Source organism: Centroberyx gerrardi, chromosome 5, assembly GCF_048128805.1.
Source record: "Centroberyx gerrardi isolate f3 chromosome 5, fCenGer3.hap1.cur.20231027, whole genome shotgun sequence".
In the NCBI taxonomy this organism is placed as follows: Eukaryota; Metazoa; Chordata; class Actinopteri; order Beryciformes; family Berycidae; genus Centroberyx; species Centroberyx gerrardi.
Genome location: NC_136001.1, coordinates 30,691,720 through 30,707,175, shown reverse-complemented (window position 1 = coordinate 30,707,175; position 15,456 = coordinate 30,691,720).

The following is a 15,456-nucleotide window of genomic DNA, read 5'->3' as shown; positions in this document are numbered from 1 at the left end:
AGGTAAATTAATAAACCTTTCTCCTTAAGATCCCCAAGGTTGTTGAAGTCAAGGTATCAGCTTGATCTGCAGGACCGGTGCTTATCCATCTTCCAGAAGATTGGGATCTCTTCTTCAAAGAGAAGTGCCTCAGTGCCTCCTATTATTAGTGGTGAGTTATAAACCTGTAATTAAGCCCAAATTATGTCTATTAATAACCTGGATGGGAGATGGTTTTGGGGAGAGGCTGAGAACTTAATAACTTAATGTGGAGGTGAGATCAGCGGGGGGACGTCTATGAAGACATGATAATTTCAGGAGACAGCCTGCATGCGCTCACTGTGACGAAGAACACCGCAGACCAGGTGTTGAACTTCCTGAACACAGATATTCAACATGCTTGTGAAAGGGCTGTCATGCTCCCTCTCATTACCCCCAAATACCTCAGCCAGGTTGCTCCTGTCCAGCCAAAGTCACAACTATGACTGCGGCTATATCTACTCGTCTTAAAGCTGCACTATAGGCAAGATTTGTATGTAAAAATACACCTGTCCGATCAGCCTAAATCACAAAGTGGGGCTGCAACAGAGAAGCATGTCCCATCACCACTAAGGAATCTTAATAAATGGCAAGGAATCTTATGGAAGCCCATTCCCGCCACTCAATAAAATAAAAAACGACTCAATTATGAGTTTTTTTCTCGCAATTGTGACTTTATTTTTTCTCGTGCAAAAAAAGTCAAAATTCCGAGATAAAAAGTCAGAATTGTGAGATAAAAAGTCAGAATTCTGAGAAATAAAGTCAGAAGTGGAAGAAATAGTCAGAATTGTAAGGAAAAAAAAGTCAGAATTTAGTTGTTTTTTATTTTATTGAGTGGCGGGAATGGGCTTCCATAGAATCTCCTCCGCACACAGGAAGTGACGAATCAAAAACTTAAGAGCAAACAGAAAAAGCTGGACTAGATTCTTTGCCTCTCTTGCAGTGTTGCCAACTCTCTTCCAAGGAAAGTAGCTATTGGCTGCTCAATAAGTCGCTAGAAGCCGCCAGATGACGTCATGCGCTTAGTTGCATGTGAATATGTTTACTACACCGACCCTGCTCTCCCCTCCGCTGTTAGCATAGGGCTACGCTGTGTATGGGAAGCGCTGTGAATCTAACCTCTTTGGATTAGATAAAGCATTAGCGCAAATGTGCATGCATTGGCATCAGCTGTACCGATTTGTCGCCAAATGCCCAGGGAGTCAACACATCAAAATTGTTCCCCACATGGGCTAAAAAAGTAGTTAGATTTGTCACTACTTGCTTTTGAGAAATAAAGTTGCTAAGGGGGGTCTGAAAAGTTGCTAAATCTAGCGACAGCTGAAAACAGCTACCTCTCACTGCCATTTGGGGCCGCCAGTGTGCAGTGTTGCCTAGAGCAGCTTTATACTAAAGGCTAGGCTGAACGACTCCCAAATGGACCCACCTGTTACCTATTTTGGTAATATCACATGGAGGTGCTAATTTGTGGTGAACCACTGGTCTGGTCTGATGCCAGTTGTGGTATTATTACACTCTTCTCGGCAACTACGTTTTCATGTCCGCCCTTCACGCTCGCTGTTCGGAGCACCTCTGCCTCACGCCTGCCTTAAACTATCCGATGATTGAGATCAGCCCCTGGCCTTCTCCTCCTCTGCTGTTTGTGTGAACTGCGGAGAGGAGCTGTGATGTATGACTGGGTATCATCAGGCTCTATCTCGCTGTCTTTGTTATCGCTTATCTCTCAGCCGCTGTGCTACCAGAGGCTTCAGGAAAGTGACAGTTCTTTCATCGGCCCTCTGGCAGGAAACAGGAGGAGGGCCTGCGCTTCACATCTGTCTCGCTCCGCCGTGATCTACCGTTCCTCCCCAGACGGGCCCTTTGACTGATGGGGACAGCTCAGTAATTTTCCTGTTGTCTGGAGTCATCAGAGCCACTCAAGACATAATTAGCTTCGCTGCCTTGAGACGAGGGGCAAGCTTTAGCCGGGACGGGGACACTAACCACAAACATTTCACTTTTTCACGAGGAAAGTCTTAGGGAGTCCCGTTTGAAAAACAGGTGTTGGAGACACTGCTGTCGATAAAATGATTGGAAACACTTTATTCCATGAATCCTTCCCAGTCAAGTGTATTCACCTGCGTGGTTCATTCTCTCTCAGCACATGCAATATAAAGACATCAATTTAGCTCTGAAATGCAGCTATATGAAGGTGATGATAGAATAGATAAAACACTTAATTGCCCTATTATGCAGATCATTTATGTCAAGGTCACCAGGTGCAGAAGTGAACTGTGACCTTGGTCCTCTCTTGCATGACAGTCCGGCTGCCCTCCTCAGTATCATCTCATTTTCCCACCAACTGTAACATTTGCAACCTTTTATGTCTATATATACACGGTTGCATGTATATTCCAAAGAAATGTATGTGATAACCATGATCAGGAACAGCAAATTAAATATATCACTGTTGTCGGTGTTGTTGTTGTCAGTGAAAACCTTGTATCTCCAAAATGTCAACTTTACAGGATCTAAGAAAAACAGCCTTGTTTTTAGCTTGATGACAATGCATTTTTGAGTTTATCTAATTGGTTTTTGAAAAAGTTTCATATGTTATCAATATAGTAGAGAACCAGATTTTGGCTTCCCATATAGTAGAGTAAATAAAACTGAACCCTGGGGAAATGACAGAGGCTGGTACTGTTCCATTGGAGTCTGTCAATCACTTTTTATCTAAGAAGACATGACAAAATTAAAATCCCCAATCAAGGATTTCTTTAGGGCAGCTAAATTTTAAGTACATTCACAATTCATTTTTGAAGACTTTCATGGAACGTACGTTTTCTTCAGTGATCATAGCCCATCATAACTCAAAATGCAGCTCTGTTTTGCTTCAGTGTTTACATTACCGCTGTTAACAAACCTTTTACAGCCTGAAAATGCATGTAAGACCGTTTAGATGACATGTTCTGTCAGTCCTCGGATAAAGAACTCTGTCAACCAGTGTCTTCAATCCAATAAGTCACATGGCAAAATGAACAACAAATAGCAACGGGGGTGTAGACGATGATGATAACGATGATAACAACGTTGCTGATGGCGGTAACCTTTGCGAAGATTCATTTTAATTTCATTTTAGTACATACATTCCAGCAATTACTGCCAGAGCTGACTGGGCTGCCATCATAGCGCAATAAAACGAGCTGATGATATAATGTCTACTGGAAGACGGTTTCCAGAGACCTCCTGACAGGCCGGGCTCACACTCAGACATGTGAAATCGCATACACACTGTATCTCCAGGTGATGCTTTCCTGACACCATGAGCGTGTTGTGTCTTATTAATGGGTAAGTATGGCAACATGTCGCCAGTGTGGAAAATTAAGTTGGATTGCGTTGCTTAATCATCATTAAGCCAAATTACGCTGCGACTGTTTTGTTTTGTTTGTCTGTTTCGGCGGGTGTGCTTAGATACCGCAAGAGCCTCACACAATCTGCTTAGAGAATTCAAATTGCGTTGGAAATGGCATCCGCTTCCTTACGGCAGACAATACTCCATGAGACAATTTTTTTTTTAAAGATAATTGCTGTCTCCAGAGGCTTTTTCCATGACTTCATTACCCCAAATTTGCTCGGGCACGAAAAGAAACACTATTAAATTAGATTTAAGCTGTCAATGCACTGTTTTTTTTTTTGTTTTTTTTATTCAAAATGCATTCACTGAACGTACTTTTCCCCTTCAGGAATAACCAGGAGAGGGATGAGGAGAAGATAAGATAAAGCTTTGCGTCGGTTCTTCAGGAGGAAGCAGCTGTCTTTGTAGATCCAGAGAGTGATTTTGAATGGCAGATTTAGGGGTTAAACTGGGGAGGTTTGTCATCTTTATCTGCTGCGGTGCCTGCTCGCTCCTGCAGCTCCGCGGTGCCTCTCAGAGATGTATGTGGAAGCCTCGAGGGCCTGGAAACTATGTCGGCGGAAAGGCAGAAAACCTGTCCGACAGGCTCTGGGCAGTCCCAAAAAAACATATACATCGCTCCCATTCTCCTCAGGTCTCTGCGTTTTCTGCCTAAAGAACACCGTCTGCACCTCAAGGATCAGGCTCTATCACCCGAGTGTTGCATGAAGGTTGTCCGGTGTAGTGTGAAGAATATGTTGGGTTTTTTTCATGCATATATATTTTTGATCAGTTTGATAGTTCACAGTGGATTCCCGTAAGGCAATCCGGCAGATTGCCCGCCAAATGCAGTGAGGCTGTCAGTCAGTTCTTCTCTCTTGGCGATGTATACAGTAATTACACTAATGTGTCAAAATGAATGTGGTAATGATTTACTGATGTTAGAACGATACATGTAGCACCTTTAATATAACTGTAACAAAATGTACACAAATGTTGCACAAATGCCCACATTCTCTAAAACACTCTACCTGGTTTAACTGTGTTGATGTTAGATATTGGGTCTGTGTTTGTGTTTAAAGACACTCTGTACATACTGCATGTTGTACTGTGGACTCATTCAAACAAAACAGCATATTCAGTAACGCTGTATATTTCACTGACAGGGAATTGCCTCGGGGTAAGAGTGTTTTTTTACTTGTTAAGTTAGCTGGGATATTTCAAAATTTGCAGAAAACACACCAACACCTCCAAATGTTTGTCTCTATGGATTATAATAATGATTCTCTGTGTCTTTATCAGAGCTGAATTTCAGAGATGCAAATCTTTTAGAATGGGATTATTCATTAAAGTTACATTGAAAACGATGAGTGTGTCACTGGGAGATTTCAGTTGTATGGTGTCTATATGTGTGTGTGAAGTGTAGACAGGTAATGTGTGAGTGATGACAGGGATATACACAGCTGCCTGGTTGGGGGTTTGACACTCCAGCTTTGAGGTGATATCTTATCCACCTTCAGATATCCTGTCTGAACCTCTTCAAAGCCCTTTGTCTCATGAAAAACACCTTCACACCCCCTCTCCTTACAGATGAGATAATAATGAAAACGACTCGAGCTTACCTAACCTGGAGAGTTAATGGACAATAGAATTTTCTTCCCTATCAGCCCACAGTTTTATTTAATTATACTAATTACCAGATATCAGTCCCTATGTATCCAGAAGGGAAAACCATCTGAACATGGGCGTACCTTCAGGTTTGACATGTAGTCTGATCTGAATCATTTGATGATCATGGAAAAAGGGCATCACCTTTGCGTGACCCTGACGTGTTACACGCCAAGTAATAACAGAGCCGAACAACTAAATCGCACACATATTTATTTATGGTGTTGGCACCTTGAATCATGATCAAAAAGACTGTAAATATATAAATTATCTAATGTGGTTGATTGTGACAGAATTGATTTATTTCGTTGTATGACTTTGTAATCCCTTGTTTTGACATTGTAACTGATTTATTAGATGTAAGAACAACTTATTGCTCTCGCAGATCAAGTTGAAATAAGTTAAGATGGTATTAAGTGACTTGAAATACACAGCAGGCCTAGAGGCTTGTAATGAAAATGAGCAAATTATTATTTAGTTCTTTTCTAGTCTGATTTAAATGGGATGTAACCAGCTTTTCTTGTAAATGAGACTTGTCACAACTCATGAAACAACTTCAAATGCTTTAGAGGCTTACAACTGACACAGCTAAGAATAACATTTCCCTCAAGCCCGGAAACCCCAGACCAAGTTGAATAAGCGGTTTTGTTAGCTTCATGAAGAGCTGATGGTGCTTAATCAGTGAGACTCCCAATTGAATGTAGCCAGAATTAGTTTTCCAAAGCCTTTCTGTTAATGAATCAATGGAGAAACCCCTGCAGGCAAATATAATCAGCCAAATAAATCAGCATAATTAATGCATTTTAAAGTGACTGTGATCACAGGGATACATCAAATGACATTGAGGTTTTTAGAGCTTTACGTATTCAACATAGCTACACTCTTTCTAAAGTCTCTCTCTCTCTCTCTCTCTCTCTCTCTCTCTCTCTCTCTCGTATATTTGAAACAACACTAAACGTTGGAGTATTCCCTTTGATACACCATCTTTCCTAACAGACTCATGCATGCATTTACCTGCACAGCTAACTGCATATATTCTGCGAGGTTGTAAATTCTAATTCAGACGTAAGTGAACACAAAATTATCAGAGGCAGCTTGTCAGAATTGGTTGGTCACCAGTGGTTATACTGTAGCAATGCAGAATAATGTGTCAGGATAAAGTCATAATTATGACAAGTAATGTGTTTATGTCATGTTGCAGCATATTAGGCCTATGTCATTTTAAGATCATGGTCTTGGCAAAGTTTGTAATTTGTTTGCTGAACACTGACTGAACTTTGGGATAACAATAATTAATCATAAAAAAACGTTTTAATCAAAATTGAGTTATCCGTATATTCATGATATTATGCTTGTGTGTTTTTAAATATTTTAAAAAGATAGATAAGCACATAACAGTTTTGCCAGATGGTATGTCAAGTCTTTGACATACATACCACACCATGTGTGTGTGTGTGTGTGTGTGTGTGTGTGCGCGTGTGAGTAAATCATGAAATTCAGCCCTTAGAGAAAGTGAGAGGAGCCTGCAGATGGCGCCCTAGTGCCTGAGCCCTATAATAATCAAGTCAAGTGTTGAAGTGAATCCAAAGACCCAGGTTTGTCCCAAACTTCCTCTGTCTTTCTAATAAGACGCAGTTTGAAATAGTATGCAGTTCTAACTTTGGCCCACACTGGCAAATTTTCATATGCTGCATCCTGAATTTCTTATGATAACGAACATAATTTCTTTCATCAGTGAGTCAGAAGGGCATTACCGGTGAAATATTCCACCAAAATGATTGAAAACAAAAAAAAGTTCAGCGCAACTTCATAGACTTGTGCGAGTCATCTGGTGATGTGAACTTGTGTCCCATAGCATGTAAATGGAACTGTCTTTGCTTGTTTTCAAATAGAAGCATCCTGTGTCTTGCAGTGGATTAAGCCAATGTCAACAGGGAGTTGAGCTTTAAACAAACTCTGCTTTAGGGACAGTCAATTGGTTGTAATCTGGGGCCAGCAGCCATAGAGTAGGGGTCTAGTGGAAAATAAATACTGCAGCATGCCACACATTTTGGAATGAAACATGTCTCGGTAACAAGTGGATGCTCAGCGACTGAGGTTAAAGCTAAAATGATTAACGTGTTTTGTTTTTTCACATATTCCCTTCAACAATCGGACAGCACCTTAAGATTGCTTCGAATCAAACCCCATATAGTCACAGTCAAACCTCCAGGTTGGGGAGGCTTGCACCCTGGCACTGGGAGGGGATTCTGCTGAATGACTAACCTTGTCTCTGAGCTGGTCACCATGGCTGGCTAGCTGCCATTGGGAACACTGGAAGTGTGAAAGGGATAGCAAAACCCCTCAATTGGCTTCCAAAGCTGAGCTTAGTGAGGCCTCCTTTCTTCCACAGTGTGACTCGCCGCTCAGGCGGGATCTCCAAGAAGCCTGTCACTTTGACCTAATCCGTTTTCTGCCCAGCTGTGAGGGAAAGTCACCTTTTACTTTTTATCACATTTGAATGCAAACAAGGCCGGAAGGGGGTTTGTGTGTCACATCGGAGGGCCGGGAGCTCCTCTGAAAGGGAGCCTCTGTAGCCAGGGAGAAAAATGTGACAGGCAGCTTTATCATTGCTCAACAGCTCGACAATTTGAAAAATATTGCCTCTTTCAAGGCGTAATTCTGCTTTTTGGGGGCCTAACCCAACACAGCAGGCTGTTTAGCATCTCCACAGCCATGAGATTGCTCCTGATAGCCACATTATGGGGCCTCATTGTCAGCGTTTAACATTGGGCTGGAGCTAAGAGGATTAACTTTAACAATCCAGCGGTAGACAGGGGCATACATTCGTACAGAATCCCTTAACCGTAAATCACCGGACACAGTCTCCCCTGGAATAAAGTGTACTCACTGACTGATAAACTCTTTGATGTAAACTTCTTTATAACTTTCTGCAGGGAAATGTGCTCAGAATATATATAGCTTGATTTACGCTTTGACACGACAGCGGCTGTCCTACATGGGTTGTGTCATAGGTTGGGTGTAGTAGCTTTTAACTCACTGCACTCGGTCGTTCCACTGACATCAATGTAAGCCCCACAACAGCTTTGTCTGTCTTAATTATAAAGGAAAGCATGAGTTTGTTATTCAGACAATGACCATGTGCCCATCGGTCTGCCAGAGACATAATTGTACAGGCAGAATGATGAGGTCATTAGCTAATTGAGAGTTACTTAAGGTCCAGATGTGAGGACTCAGTAGTGAGTTGTGATGCAATGGACAGATATATATATGTAAACCATATGTGTTCAAGATGAAACCTTTTTTCCACAAGAAGCCTGACCCTTTTTCTACAACATGTAAACTGTCATTTCAGTGTGCAGAATTGTACTGTATATATTTCAACACATTCAAATATACACTCAAGCTATAGTGAAGGCACTACCGGCCTCAGACTGCCAAAACACTGCGGTTTCAGATCACTATTTGGAAATAAAAGGTCATGTGTGAAAAAGGTTTAGGGACAGAAGTGAGCATAAGGAGTAATTAGTTCACCCAAATCTAGACCAAATAAAAGGAAATATCAACAAAAGCTGATTGCTCCAAACCACATATTTTGTTGGTGCTGTCCTCCAGCTAAAAGTGCTGTGACAGTCTGCGCTGGGTGAAATGATGAATGGGTTTAATAAGTCTGTAGCTCAGGGTTACACCACAGGCAGATGAGACAAAACAAACGTGTGTGTTTCCATGTGTTTTAAGAAGCATGTAGAAAACACACATGTACAGACTAGCTTTATGGCTCGGTGGCACCCAGCCTTGTAGCAGCTGAAGACAAAGCGCAGCGGGTGGATCTCCAGTCAGTCCTATCAGAGGCGTTTTCACATAAACGGATTATGTCAACAGAATGATCGTGTCAAAAATTGAATGACATTGTTCCCTTATGGTGTGAGTCTGTGTGTGTATGTGTGTAAACGTGTGTGAGAGAGAGAATCCAATAGGGGGAAAAAAACCCATCTTCCAGGATCCTATTAGTCTTATAAGATTTAGTAGAATGACTACAGGATTTAAAATAATAATCCAAGATATTTTCATATAAATAAAGGTCCACTGATTGATATAACACAATAGTGATTCAACCCAGTAGCCAGTTCATGAAAGCTTTTACATTTGCTGTTCTAAACACCTGGTGTCTGGTAGCTCTGGTAGTTTGTTTGGAATAAGTTTTATTGATAAAGAACTGGGTAGTTAGCATGAGCACTGATAGCCACCATGGCTGAACAGACAAAGAAAAGAGAAACTCAAACTGCATCAACAGAAAATCCAACTGGACGCACTGTTTGATTGACAGGTGATCTCTGGGAAGAGCAGTGCAGAAACACCACAGCTATGAGCGCTGAGCAACAAAGATGGAGACTGAATAAAAATTAAAATTTCACAGATTACCACTTTAAAATTGTACAAAACCCATAAAGGCATCTAACCTCGTCTTTTATAGGACTCATCCAATTCTATTGGACTGTCCAATTGACATCCTCAAGGATGGGTAGTTGTAAAACAAGGCAAGATTCCAGTTGGATTCTGTCATATTTTTGAGAGAATCCTACATAATTTTTCCTGTTAGATCCATGAGGGATTTCATGACTAGGGATAAGTCTTTGTTGTACCTGCAGCTGTAACCAGAGATCAGTGCTCCTCAGGAACTGCAATTTATGGCGGTTGTGATCGCACAAGTATCGTCTGACAGTGCCTTGCCACATTTAATTTCAAAGAGGTAGCTGTGTGAATGGCCACTGGTAATAATAGTATAGCTTTCCCCTCTGGGAGAGCAAGTGAATGCAATCTTGCCACACCATCTTTTTGCTTTTAAGCCTTGCACACACTGCTGACATATCACACAAATGCTTCTTTTATTACCTGGCAGTGATTGTTTGCTGAATGGGGAATGGCCTCCAGGAACCTGCTAGGCATTCCAGAGGAGCGCTACATTATTCCTGGGGAGGGATGGCCATTGTGTCTCTCAATGGCACAGTGCTGGCTCGGCCTATCATGTGGCCCAGAAATTCGGGAGGAGTGTGTAAATAGCTGGATTTGATCTGTTTTTACCATTTCAAGTCAGGTGTACAATAGGAGTACAGTCCTTTCTGGTTCTTACTGTTCTTCTTTTTGGCACTGTGGTCCTCCAGAGCCAAAGTCAGCCAACGACACTAGAAGTGAGACACTTGTTCAACTCTGTTCTCTACTGAGCAGTATATCATTAATAAAATGAAGTAAAAGTTGTATATTGTGAAAATGTAACTATCTATAAATCTTCACACCTTAATCTCCTATCCTCTTTGTATGCAAATGAGTTTTGTCAACGTGACGGACAACTTCTGCGTTCTTCGGCTATTGATTTGCATGGACTGCTGTGTTATAGTGATTTATAGTGATATAGGCTACATAGCTAAATCGTCGAATGATGGTAAGACAACTAACTTTTTTAATAAAGCACATTGTTAGCAGTGCTTCTATGTATGTATGTAATATGCTATAAGCTATGTTTGCTAACGGCAGTTGCTAATGCTAACTAGCAGCTAGCTAGCTTAACATTACATTCTCCATAGAATAAACAACAGCAGCTAGTCAACTAGGGATTAGAGAGCTGAAATTGCATTTAAATAATTAATAATTCAGTAGTTCTACATGTCGTTGCCACAAATACCACTTGTAGGACTGTACAGAATCTGTTCTTGTTCGTCTTCTTCGTGCCGACCGTCTCTGTCTCAACATATTAATTCCATGTCAATCAGCCTTGGCGGCATCAGTTATTTAATTAACATCCTCTATCTGACATCACTGGTCTGGCCAGCTGTGTTTTTCTGGGCGGAGGATGACACCGACGGACACCTCTGACCTCGGGTTGAACCGCGCTCTCGGCCAATCAGGCGGCGGCAGGAATCCGCTCCCGCAGCTAGCTATCACTGGAACACGCTCAAGCGCACTCAAGGGCTAAATGGAGATGGAATGTCTTTCCAGATCAATTGGAAAAAGAAGAGCATCCAGAGTATCTCCATGGAAAATGTGTGTTAGTGGAGCGGCCCGGTGACGCAGCCTGCCTGTGCGAGCGAGAAAAAGACACGGGGAAATAAGCCTCACCTGTTAAACACAAGCGCCGCTGTCTGAACCTGTCCATTTCTCCCCAAAGAGCGGCGAATAAAAGCTTGTATCAGTGCCAGGCTGCCCGAGCTCAGGCGAGAGCTCCTCCTGCTTATGGTCAGTCAGAAAGCCTCAACATAAATATCAACTTTCCCTTCTTGAAGAGGCCTCAAGCTGTCTAAACAATGATAGAGGGGGGACAGCAACAAGCAACATGAGGCAGGCATGGGAAAAGGGAGAATGCGCAGCACAGAGAGCAGGAGAAAGAAATAGCCTTTATTTTCCTTATTCCGAGAAATATGAACTTAGATCCTGCGTGTGTTTGCTTAACTTCTGGAGTCGCCAGGTGCGGAGCTCCGCCGATTCACAACATTGTATTATTGACATGTACACATTCTCACAGCCCACATTAACATGCATCGTGCGATACCGACAGCGGCCAAGTTAGACGGCACTTACTGTCAACATTGAAGCCGAGTTATTGTCTGTCTTTTATTGAAGCCCTACATGAAATAGAGCTAATCCCCTAATTGCAGGGTGCAGAATTAACACCAGTCATCAGCTAAACACTAACCATTGGTTGTGAGTGGTAAATTTGTCTCCTCTACCAGCCACTGGCAGCTAACCAGCTTCTATCACTTCAATGTCCTTTTCTATTCCAAAAATCAAATTGGCTGGTTAAATAGTGAAAGTGCCTCCGTTTCCTGCCCTGCCCTAAAGATTAATATAATTGCTCTTCAAACAATATCAAGCAGTAGACCCATCCCGACAGTGCCAGTTGCCGTTTGCAAGGACAGAGGCCCATGCAAAAACAACCACACAATCGCTTTCAACCTGCATAAAGTTGCGGAGGATAATTGCATTACGGCCCTTCAAAAGGTTTTGATCTCATTCTCCCCTTTTTGCCTCTGCCAGACTCGTCTGAACATCAGAGGCTGCAGCGAGATGAAAGGTCACCGAACCCACAGGTACCGTCGCCGCTATTGTTTCCCCCCCCCCCCCCCCGCAGTATCATGACCTTGACAGCTGACACGGAATCGGCCTTTTAATGTGTCACACGGTCTTGCATAGGAACCGCACGATCTTAACAGGGCGCAGACAACTGCTAGTCGGCGCTGCCTCGGCTTCCACAGCATGACATTTGGCACAGAGCGGAGCTGAGGTCTTTTTTTCCCCGCAGAATCCATGTCTTGTCGCTTGTTGAAACTTGTTGTTTTAAAGCAACACGGCGGAGAGCTTCGCTGGGAGAGTTCACGGATCCAATCCTGGCCTAATGTTGCCAGCGCAAATGACTAAGCCTTGCAGTCATCATTATTATACTAATCTCCTAGTTTCCACAGTTTATAAGGCCGTGCCATTGTAGTGACCTTACTGTGAACTACGAAATTGACAAATCAAAAGACTTTATTTTTAATGCAGTCGTTTCTAAATCGAAAAGAAAAAACACCTGGGCATTTTGCACACAGATAATACCAGTAAGCTTAGAAAAAAAAATCTGTATTGCTTCCAGTGTGATTAAGAGCTCTATCGCAGAAGCTGTTGAAGCACGCCGCTTTGGTGCAAACGCCAGATTCATGCACATTTACAAAAGCAGCCCCCCCCCCCCCCCCCCCCTCTTATCTCGGTCATTTCTCATGAAGCTCATCAAGATATGCGCTTGATGAATACGAGCAGAATAGTTTCCCTAGCTGTGAAGCGATGCGCACGTGAACGCGGACAAGTGATTGGACGAGAAGATAACGTTCTGCTCAGGTACTGTAAGCGCACCCGTAACTCAAAGAGGAAAACAAAGCTCAGGTTTCCAGCGCGCTCTTAAATCTCAGGAGAGTGTGGAGCAGACGGAAGAGGGGCGACGAGCAGGCCGCTGAAGCCTTGCAGGTTGTCGGTGCTCAGCGCTCATCGCTGTGGTGTTTCTGCACTGCACTTCCCAGAGATCACCTGTCAATCAAACAGTGTCTTTTTCCATGGATCTTCTGTTGATGAAGTTTGAGTTTCTGTAGGTGGCGCTCTTTTCTTTGTCTGTTCAGCCATGGTGGCTATCACTGCTCATGCTAACTACCCAGTTCTTCTTCTATTTATTCCAAAAAAAGACTATAGGTTGAATCACTATTGTGCTATATTAATCGGTGATAGAGAGTAGCAAAACAGAAATGTATTTATCTGAAAATGTCATGTTAAATGTTTGCTATTACCAAGACCTTTCACTAAATAATATGCACTATTTACAAGAACAATATGATATATTGTATGATGTAATTCATGCCCATCTAAAATAACATTTTAGTGTCCTCTGCAGCCATCAGTGTCTATATATGATAACAGCGCTGATAAGCAATGGGAACATCAGAATCACTTTGGCTGAGAGTCAGACCCTTTTCATTCATCGTTCAAAACCATTTGAAGAGGGCGCAATTGTTTTAGGCGCATTGATATAGCGTTGGTCTGTCATCAAGCTGTTCATTACTCAAACTTATTTTAGCACGACTGTCACAACTGTCAGCCATGTTTTCAGGTTCCTCCAGCTGCCCTCTGTGGGATGATCCGCCGCATTCCTCAGCCTAAATCAACTGTGAATGGTGTGAGGTGATGAAACCGCCAAGAAGGAGCAAATTCTGCGAGGGGAAAGCGTCCATTCTATCTCTGTGAAGAAAAAAACCTTTAAATCTTTTCATCTACAATTAATCAGAATGCTTCATGCAGGAACTCCACGGTTTCAGCCAATAAAACCGCAGGCTGCAGGATATGTATTAGTTGTTGATTCAACCTCACCACCCACACGCTGCTGCAGGCACCAGACATGAGAGTTTTCTCATCATTCATGCGCTCCGTGTCCTTCAAGAAGTTTCTACATCCTTTTATTTAAAAAAAAAAGAGTAAATTATAGCTTGCTGGGCGTAAAGCAGGAAGTCGTTTTGCGTGGCTGATGTATTCATGCATGCTTATTTAGTTTTCATGTTAGCATGGCCACAGGGACATACCTCCCATGTGCTCTCGGCATACCGGTTCATACGCTGTGCAGCACACTGTGTGTCATTACTGCATTCTTCACACATTTTTACAGTGAAAGACGGAGCGGAGGGCGTAGCGTCTGATGTAAACCTTTGTAGGGACAACTCGTAATTTTGTTCCATCTGTAAGCCCTAATAACAACGTGATGCTCCTCTACATATTCCACAAATTGGTGTGAACGGCAAGCTAACACAAGCACGAGAATCGTTCGCTAAGCCTTTTCATACGTGGAGTGTAATTTCAGATACATGCCACACATGTGGTAGAAAGGCCTGCAGGAGAAAAAAGTGTAATTAAGTGCATCTTGATGATATTTCCTTTGGCTTCTCCGGGATTAGGCCGACTGTCAATCACCGGAGGAGACAAAGGGGGTTTGGGACCTCCTGCATGGCTGCATCTCCCAGTGTGTAACCACAGCAGAGCAGCACAGCGCCTCAGAGCCTGTGGCAGAAGTTTTGTACCTGCTCAGGACGAAGGGAAGAACGCCTTCATTTGGACCAAAAAAGCAGTTCGTTGGCATGAGTGCAATATTAAAACCCATGTAATCCTTTAAATATAGAGTTCGATGTAGTATTTACAAAATGTGTTTTTGTCACGAATATCATGAGAAAATATCGGGAGTGTGACGCCTCGGCTCAGGTGAGATTATCCCTGAAGTGGCGAGTGGATGGCATGCAGGCCGCCGCAGTTAAAAGCTGCAAAAAAATTAAAAGATAAAGGCTATAACCTCTAAAATCCCCTCTAAAATGCCTCTTCATGCTTTCATGCACAATACCAACAATTTCATTGCCTAATGCCATAACAGCATGGCCTTTGCAGCACTGATAAAATTTAACAACCAGACACTAAGTAAAAAAATAACACGGAGAAGTTTACCTCAGGGCTATAGATTTGTCATTACCTGGCATGCTCAAATAATAGCACAACATCTATTATTCAATCACCTCTGAGCCAAATGATGATTTATTATAGATTCACTGTTTAAAAGAATGTGACGTGAAATGTTTGATTTATGCATCCTTCAATTAGAATAAAGCTTCATAACACCCTTTGGCTTTCCAAGGTATGCGCTCCTTGTTTCTGGCTCATACTTGGCCGACGACGTCATTGCTCGCAGAGATGAAGATTTCTGTTTGGACCCTGATTAATCCTTCTTGTGAAGATGCTGGTATAATGATAGTTATTAAGCAGGCTCCGTCTTGAGGAATCAATGTTGAGACAAAGAATCTCATTTGCACAAGCCTAGTATGATACCCTCCTACTGTTACCCAGTG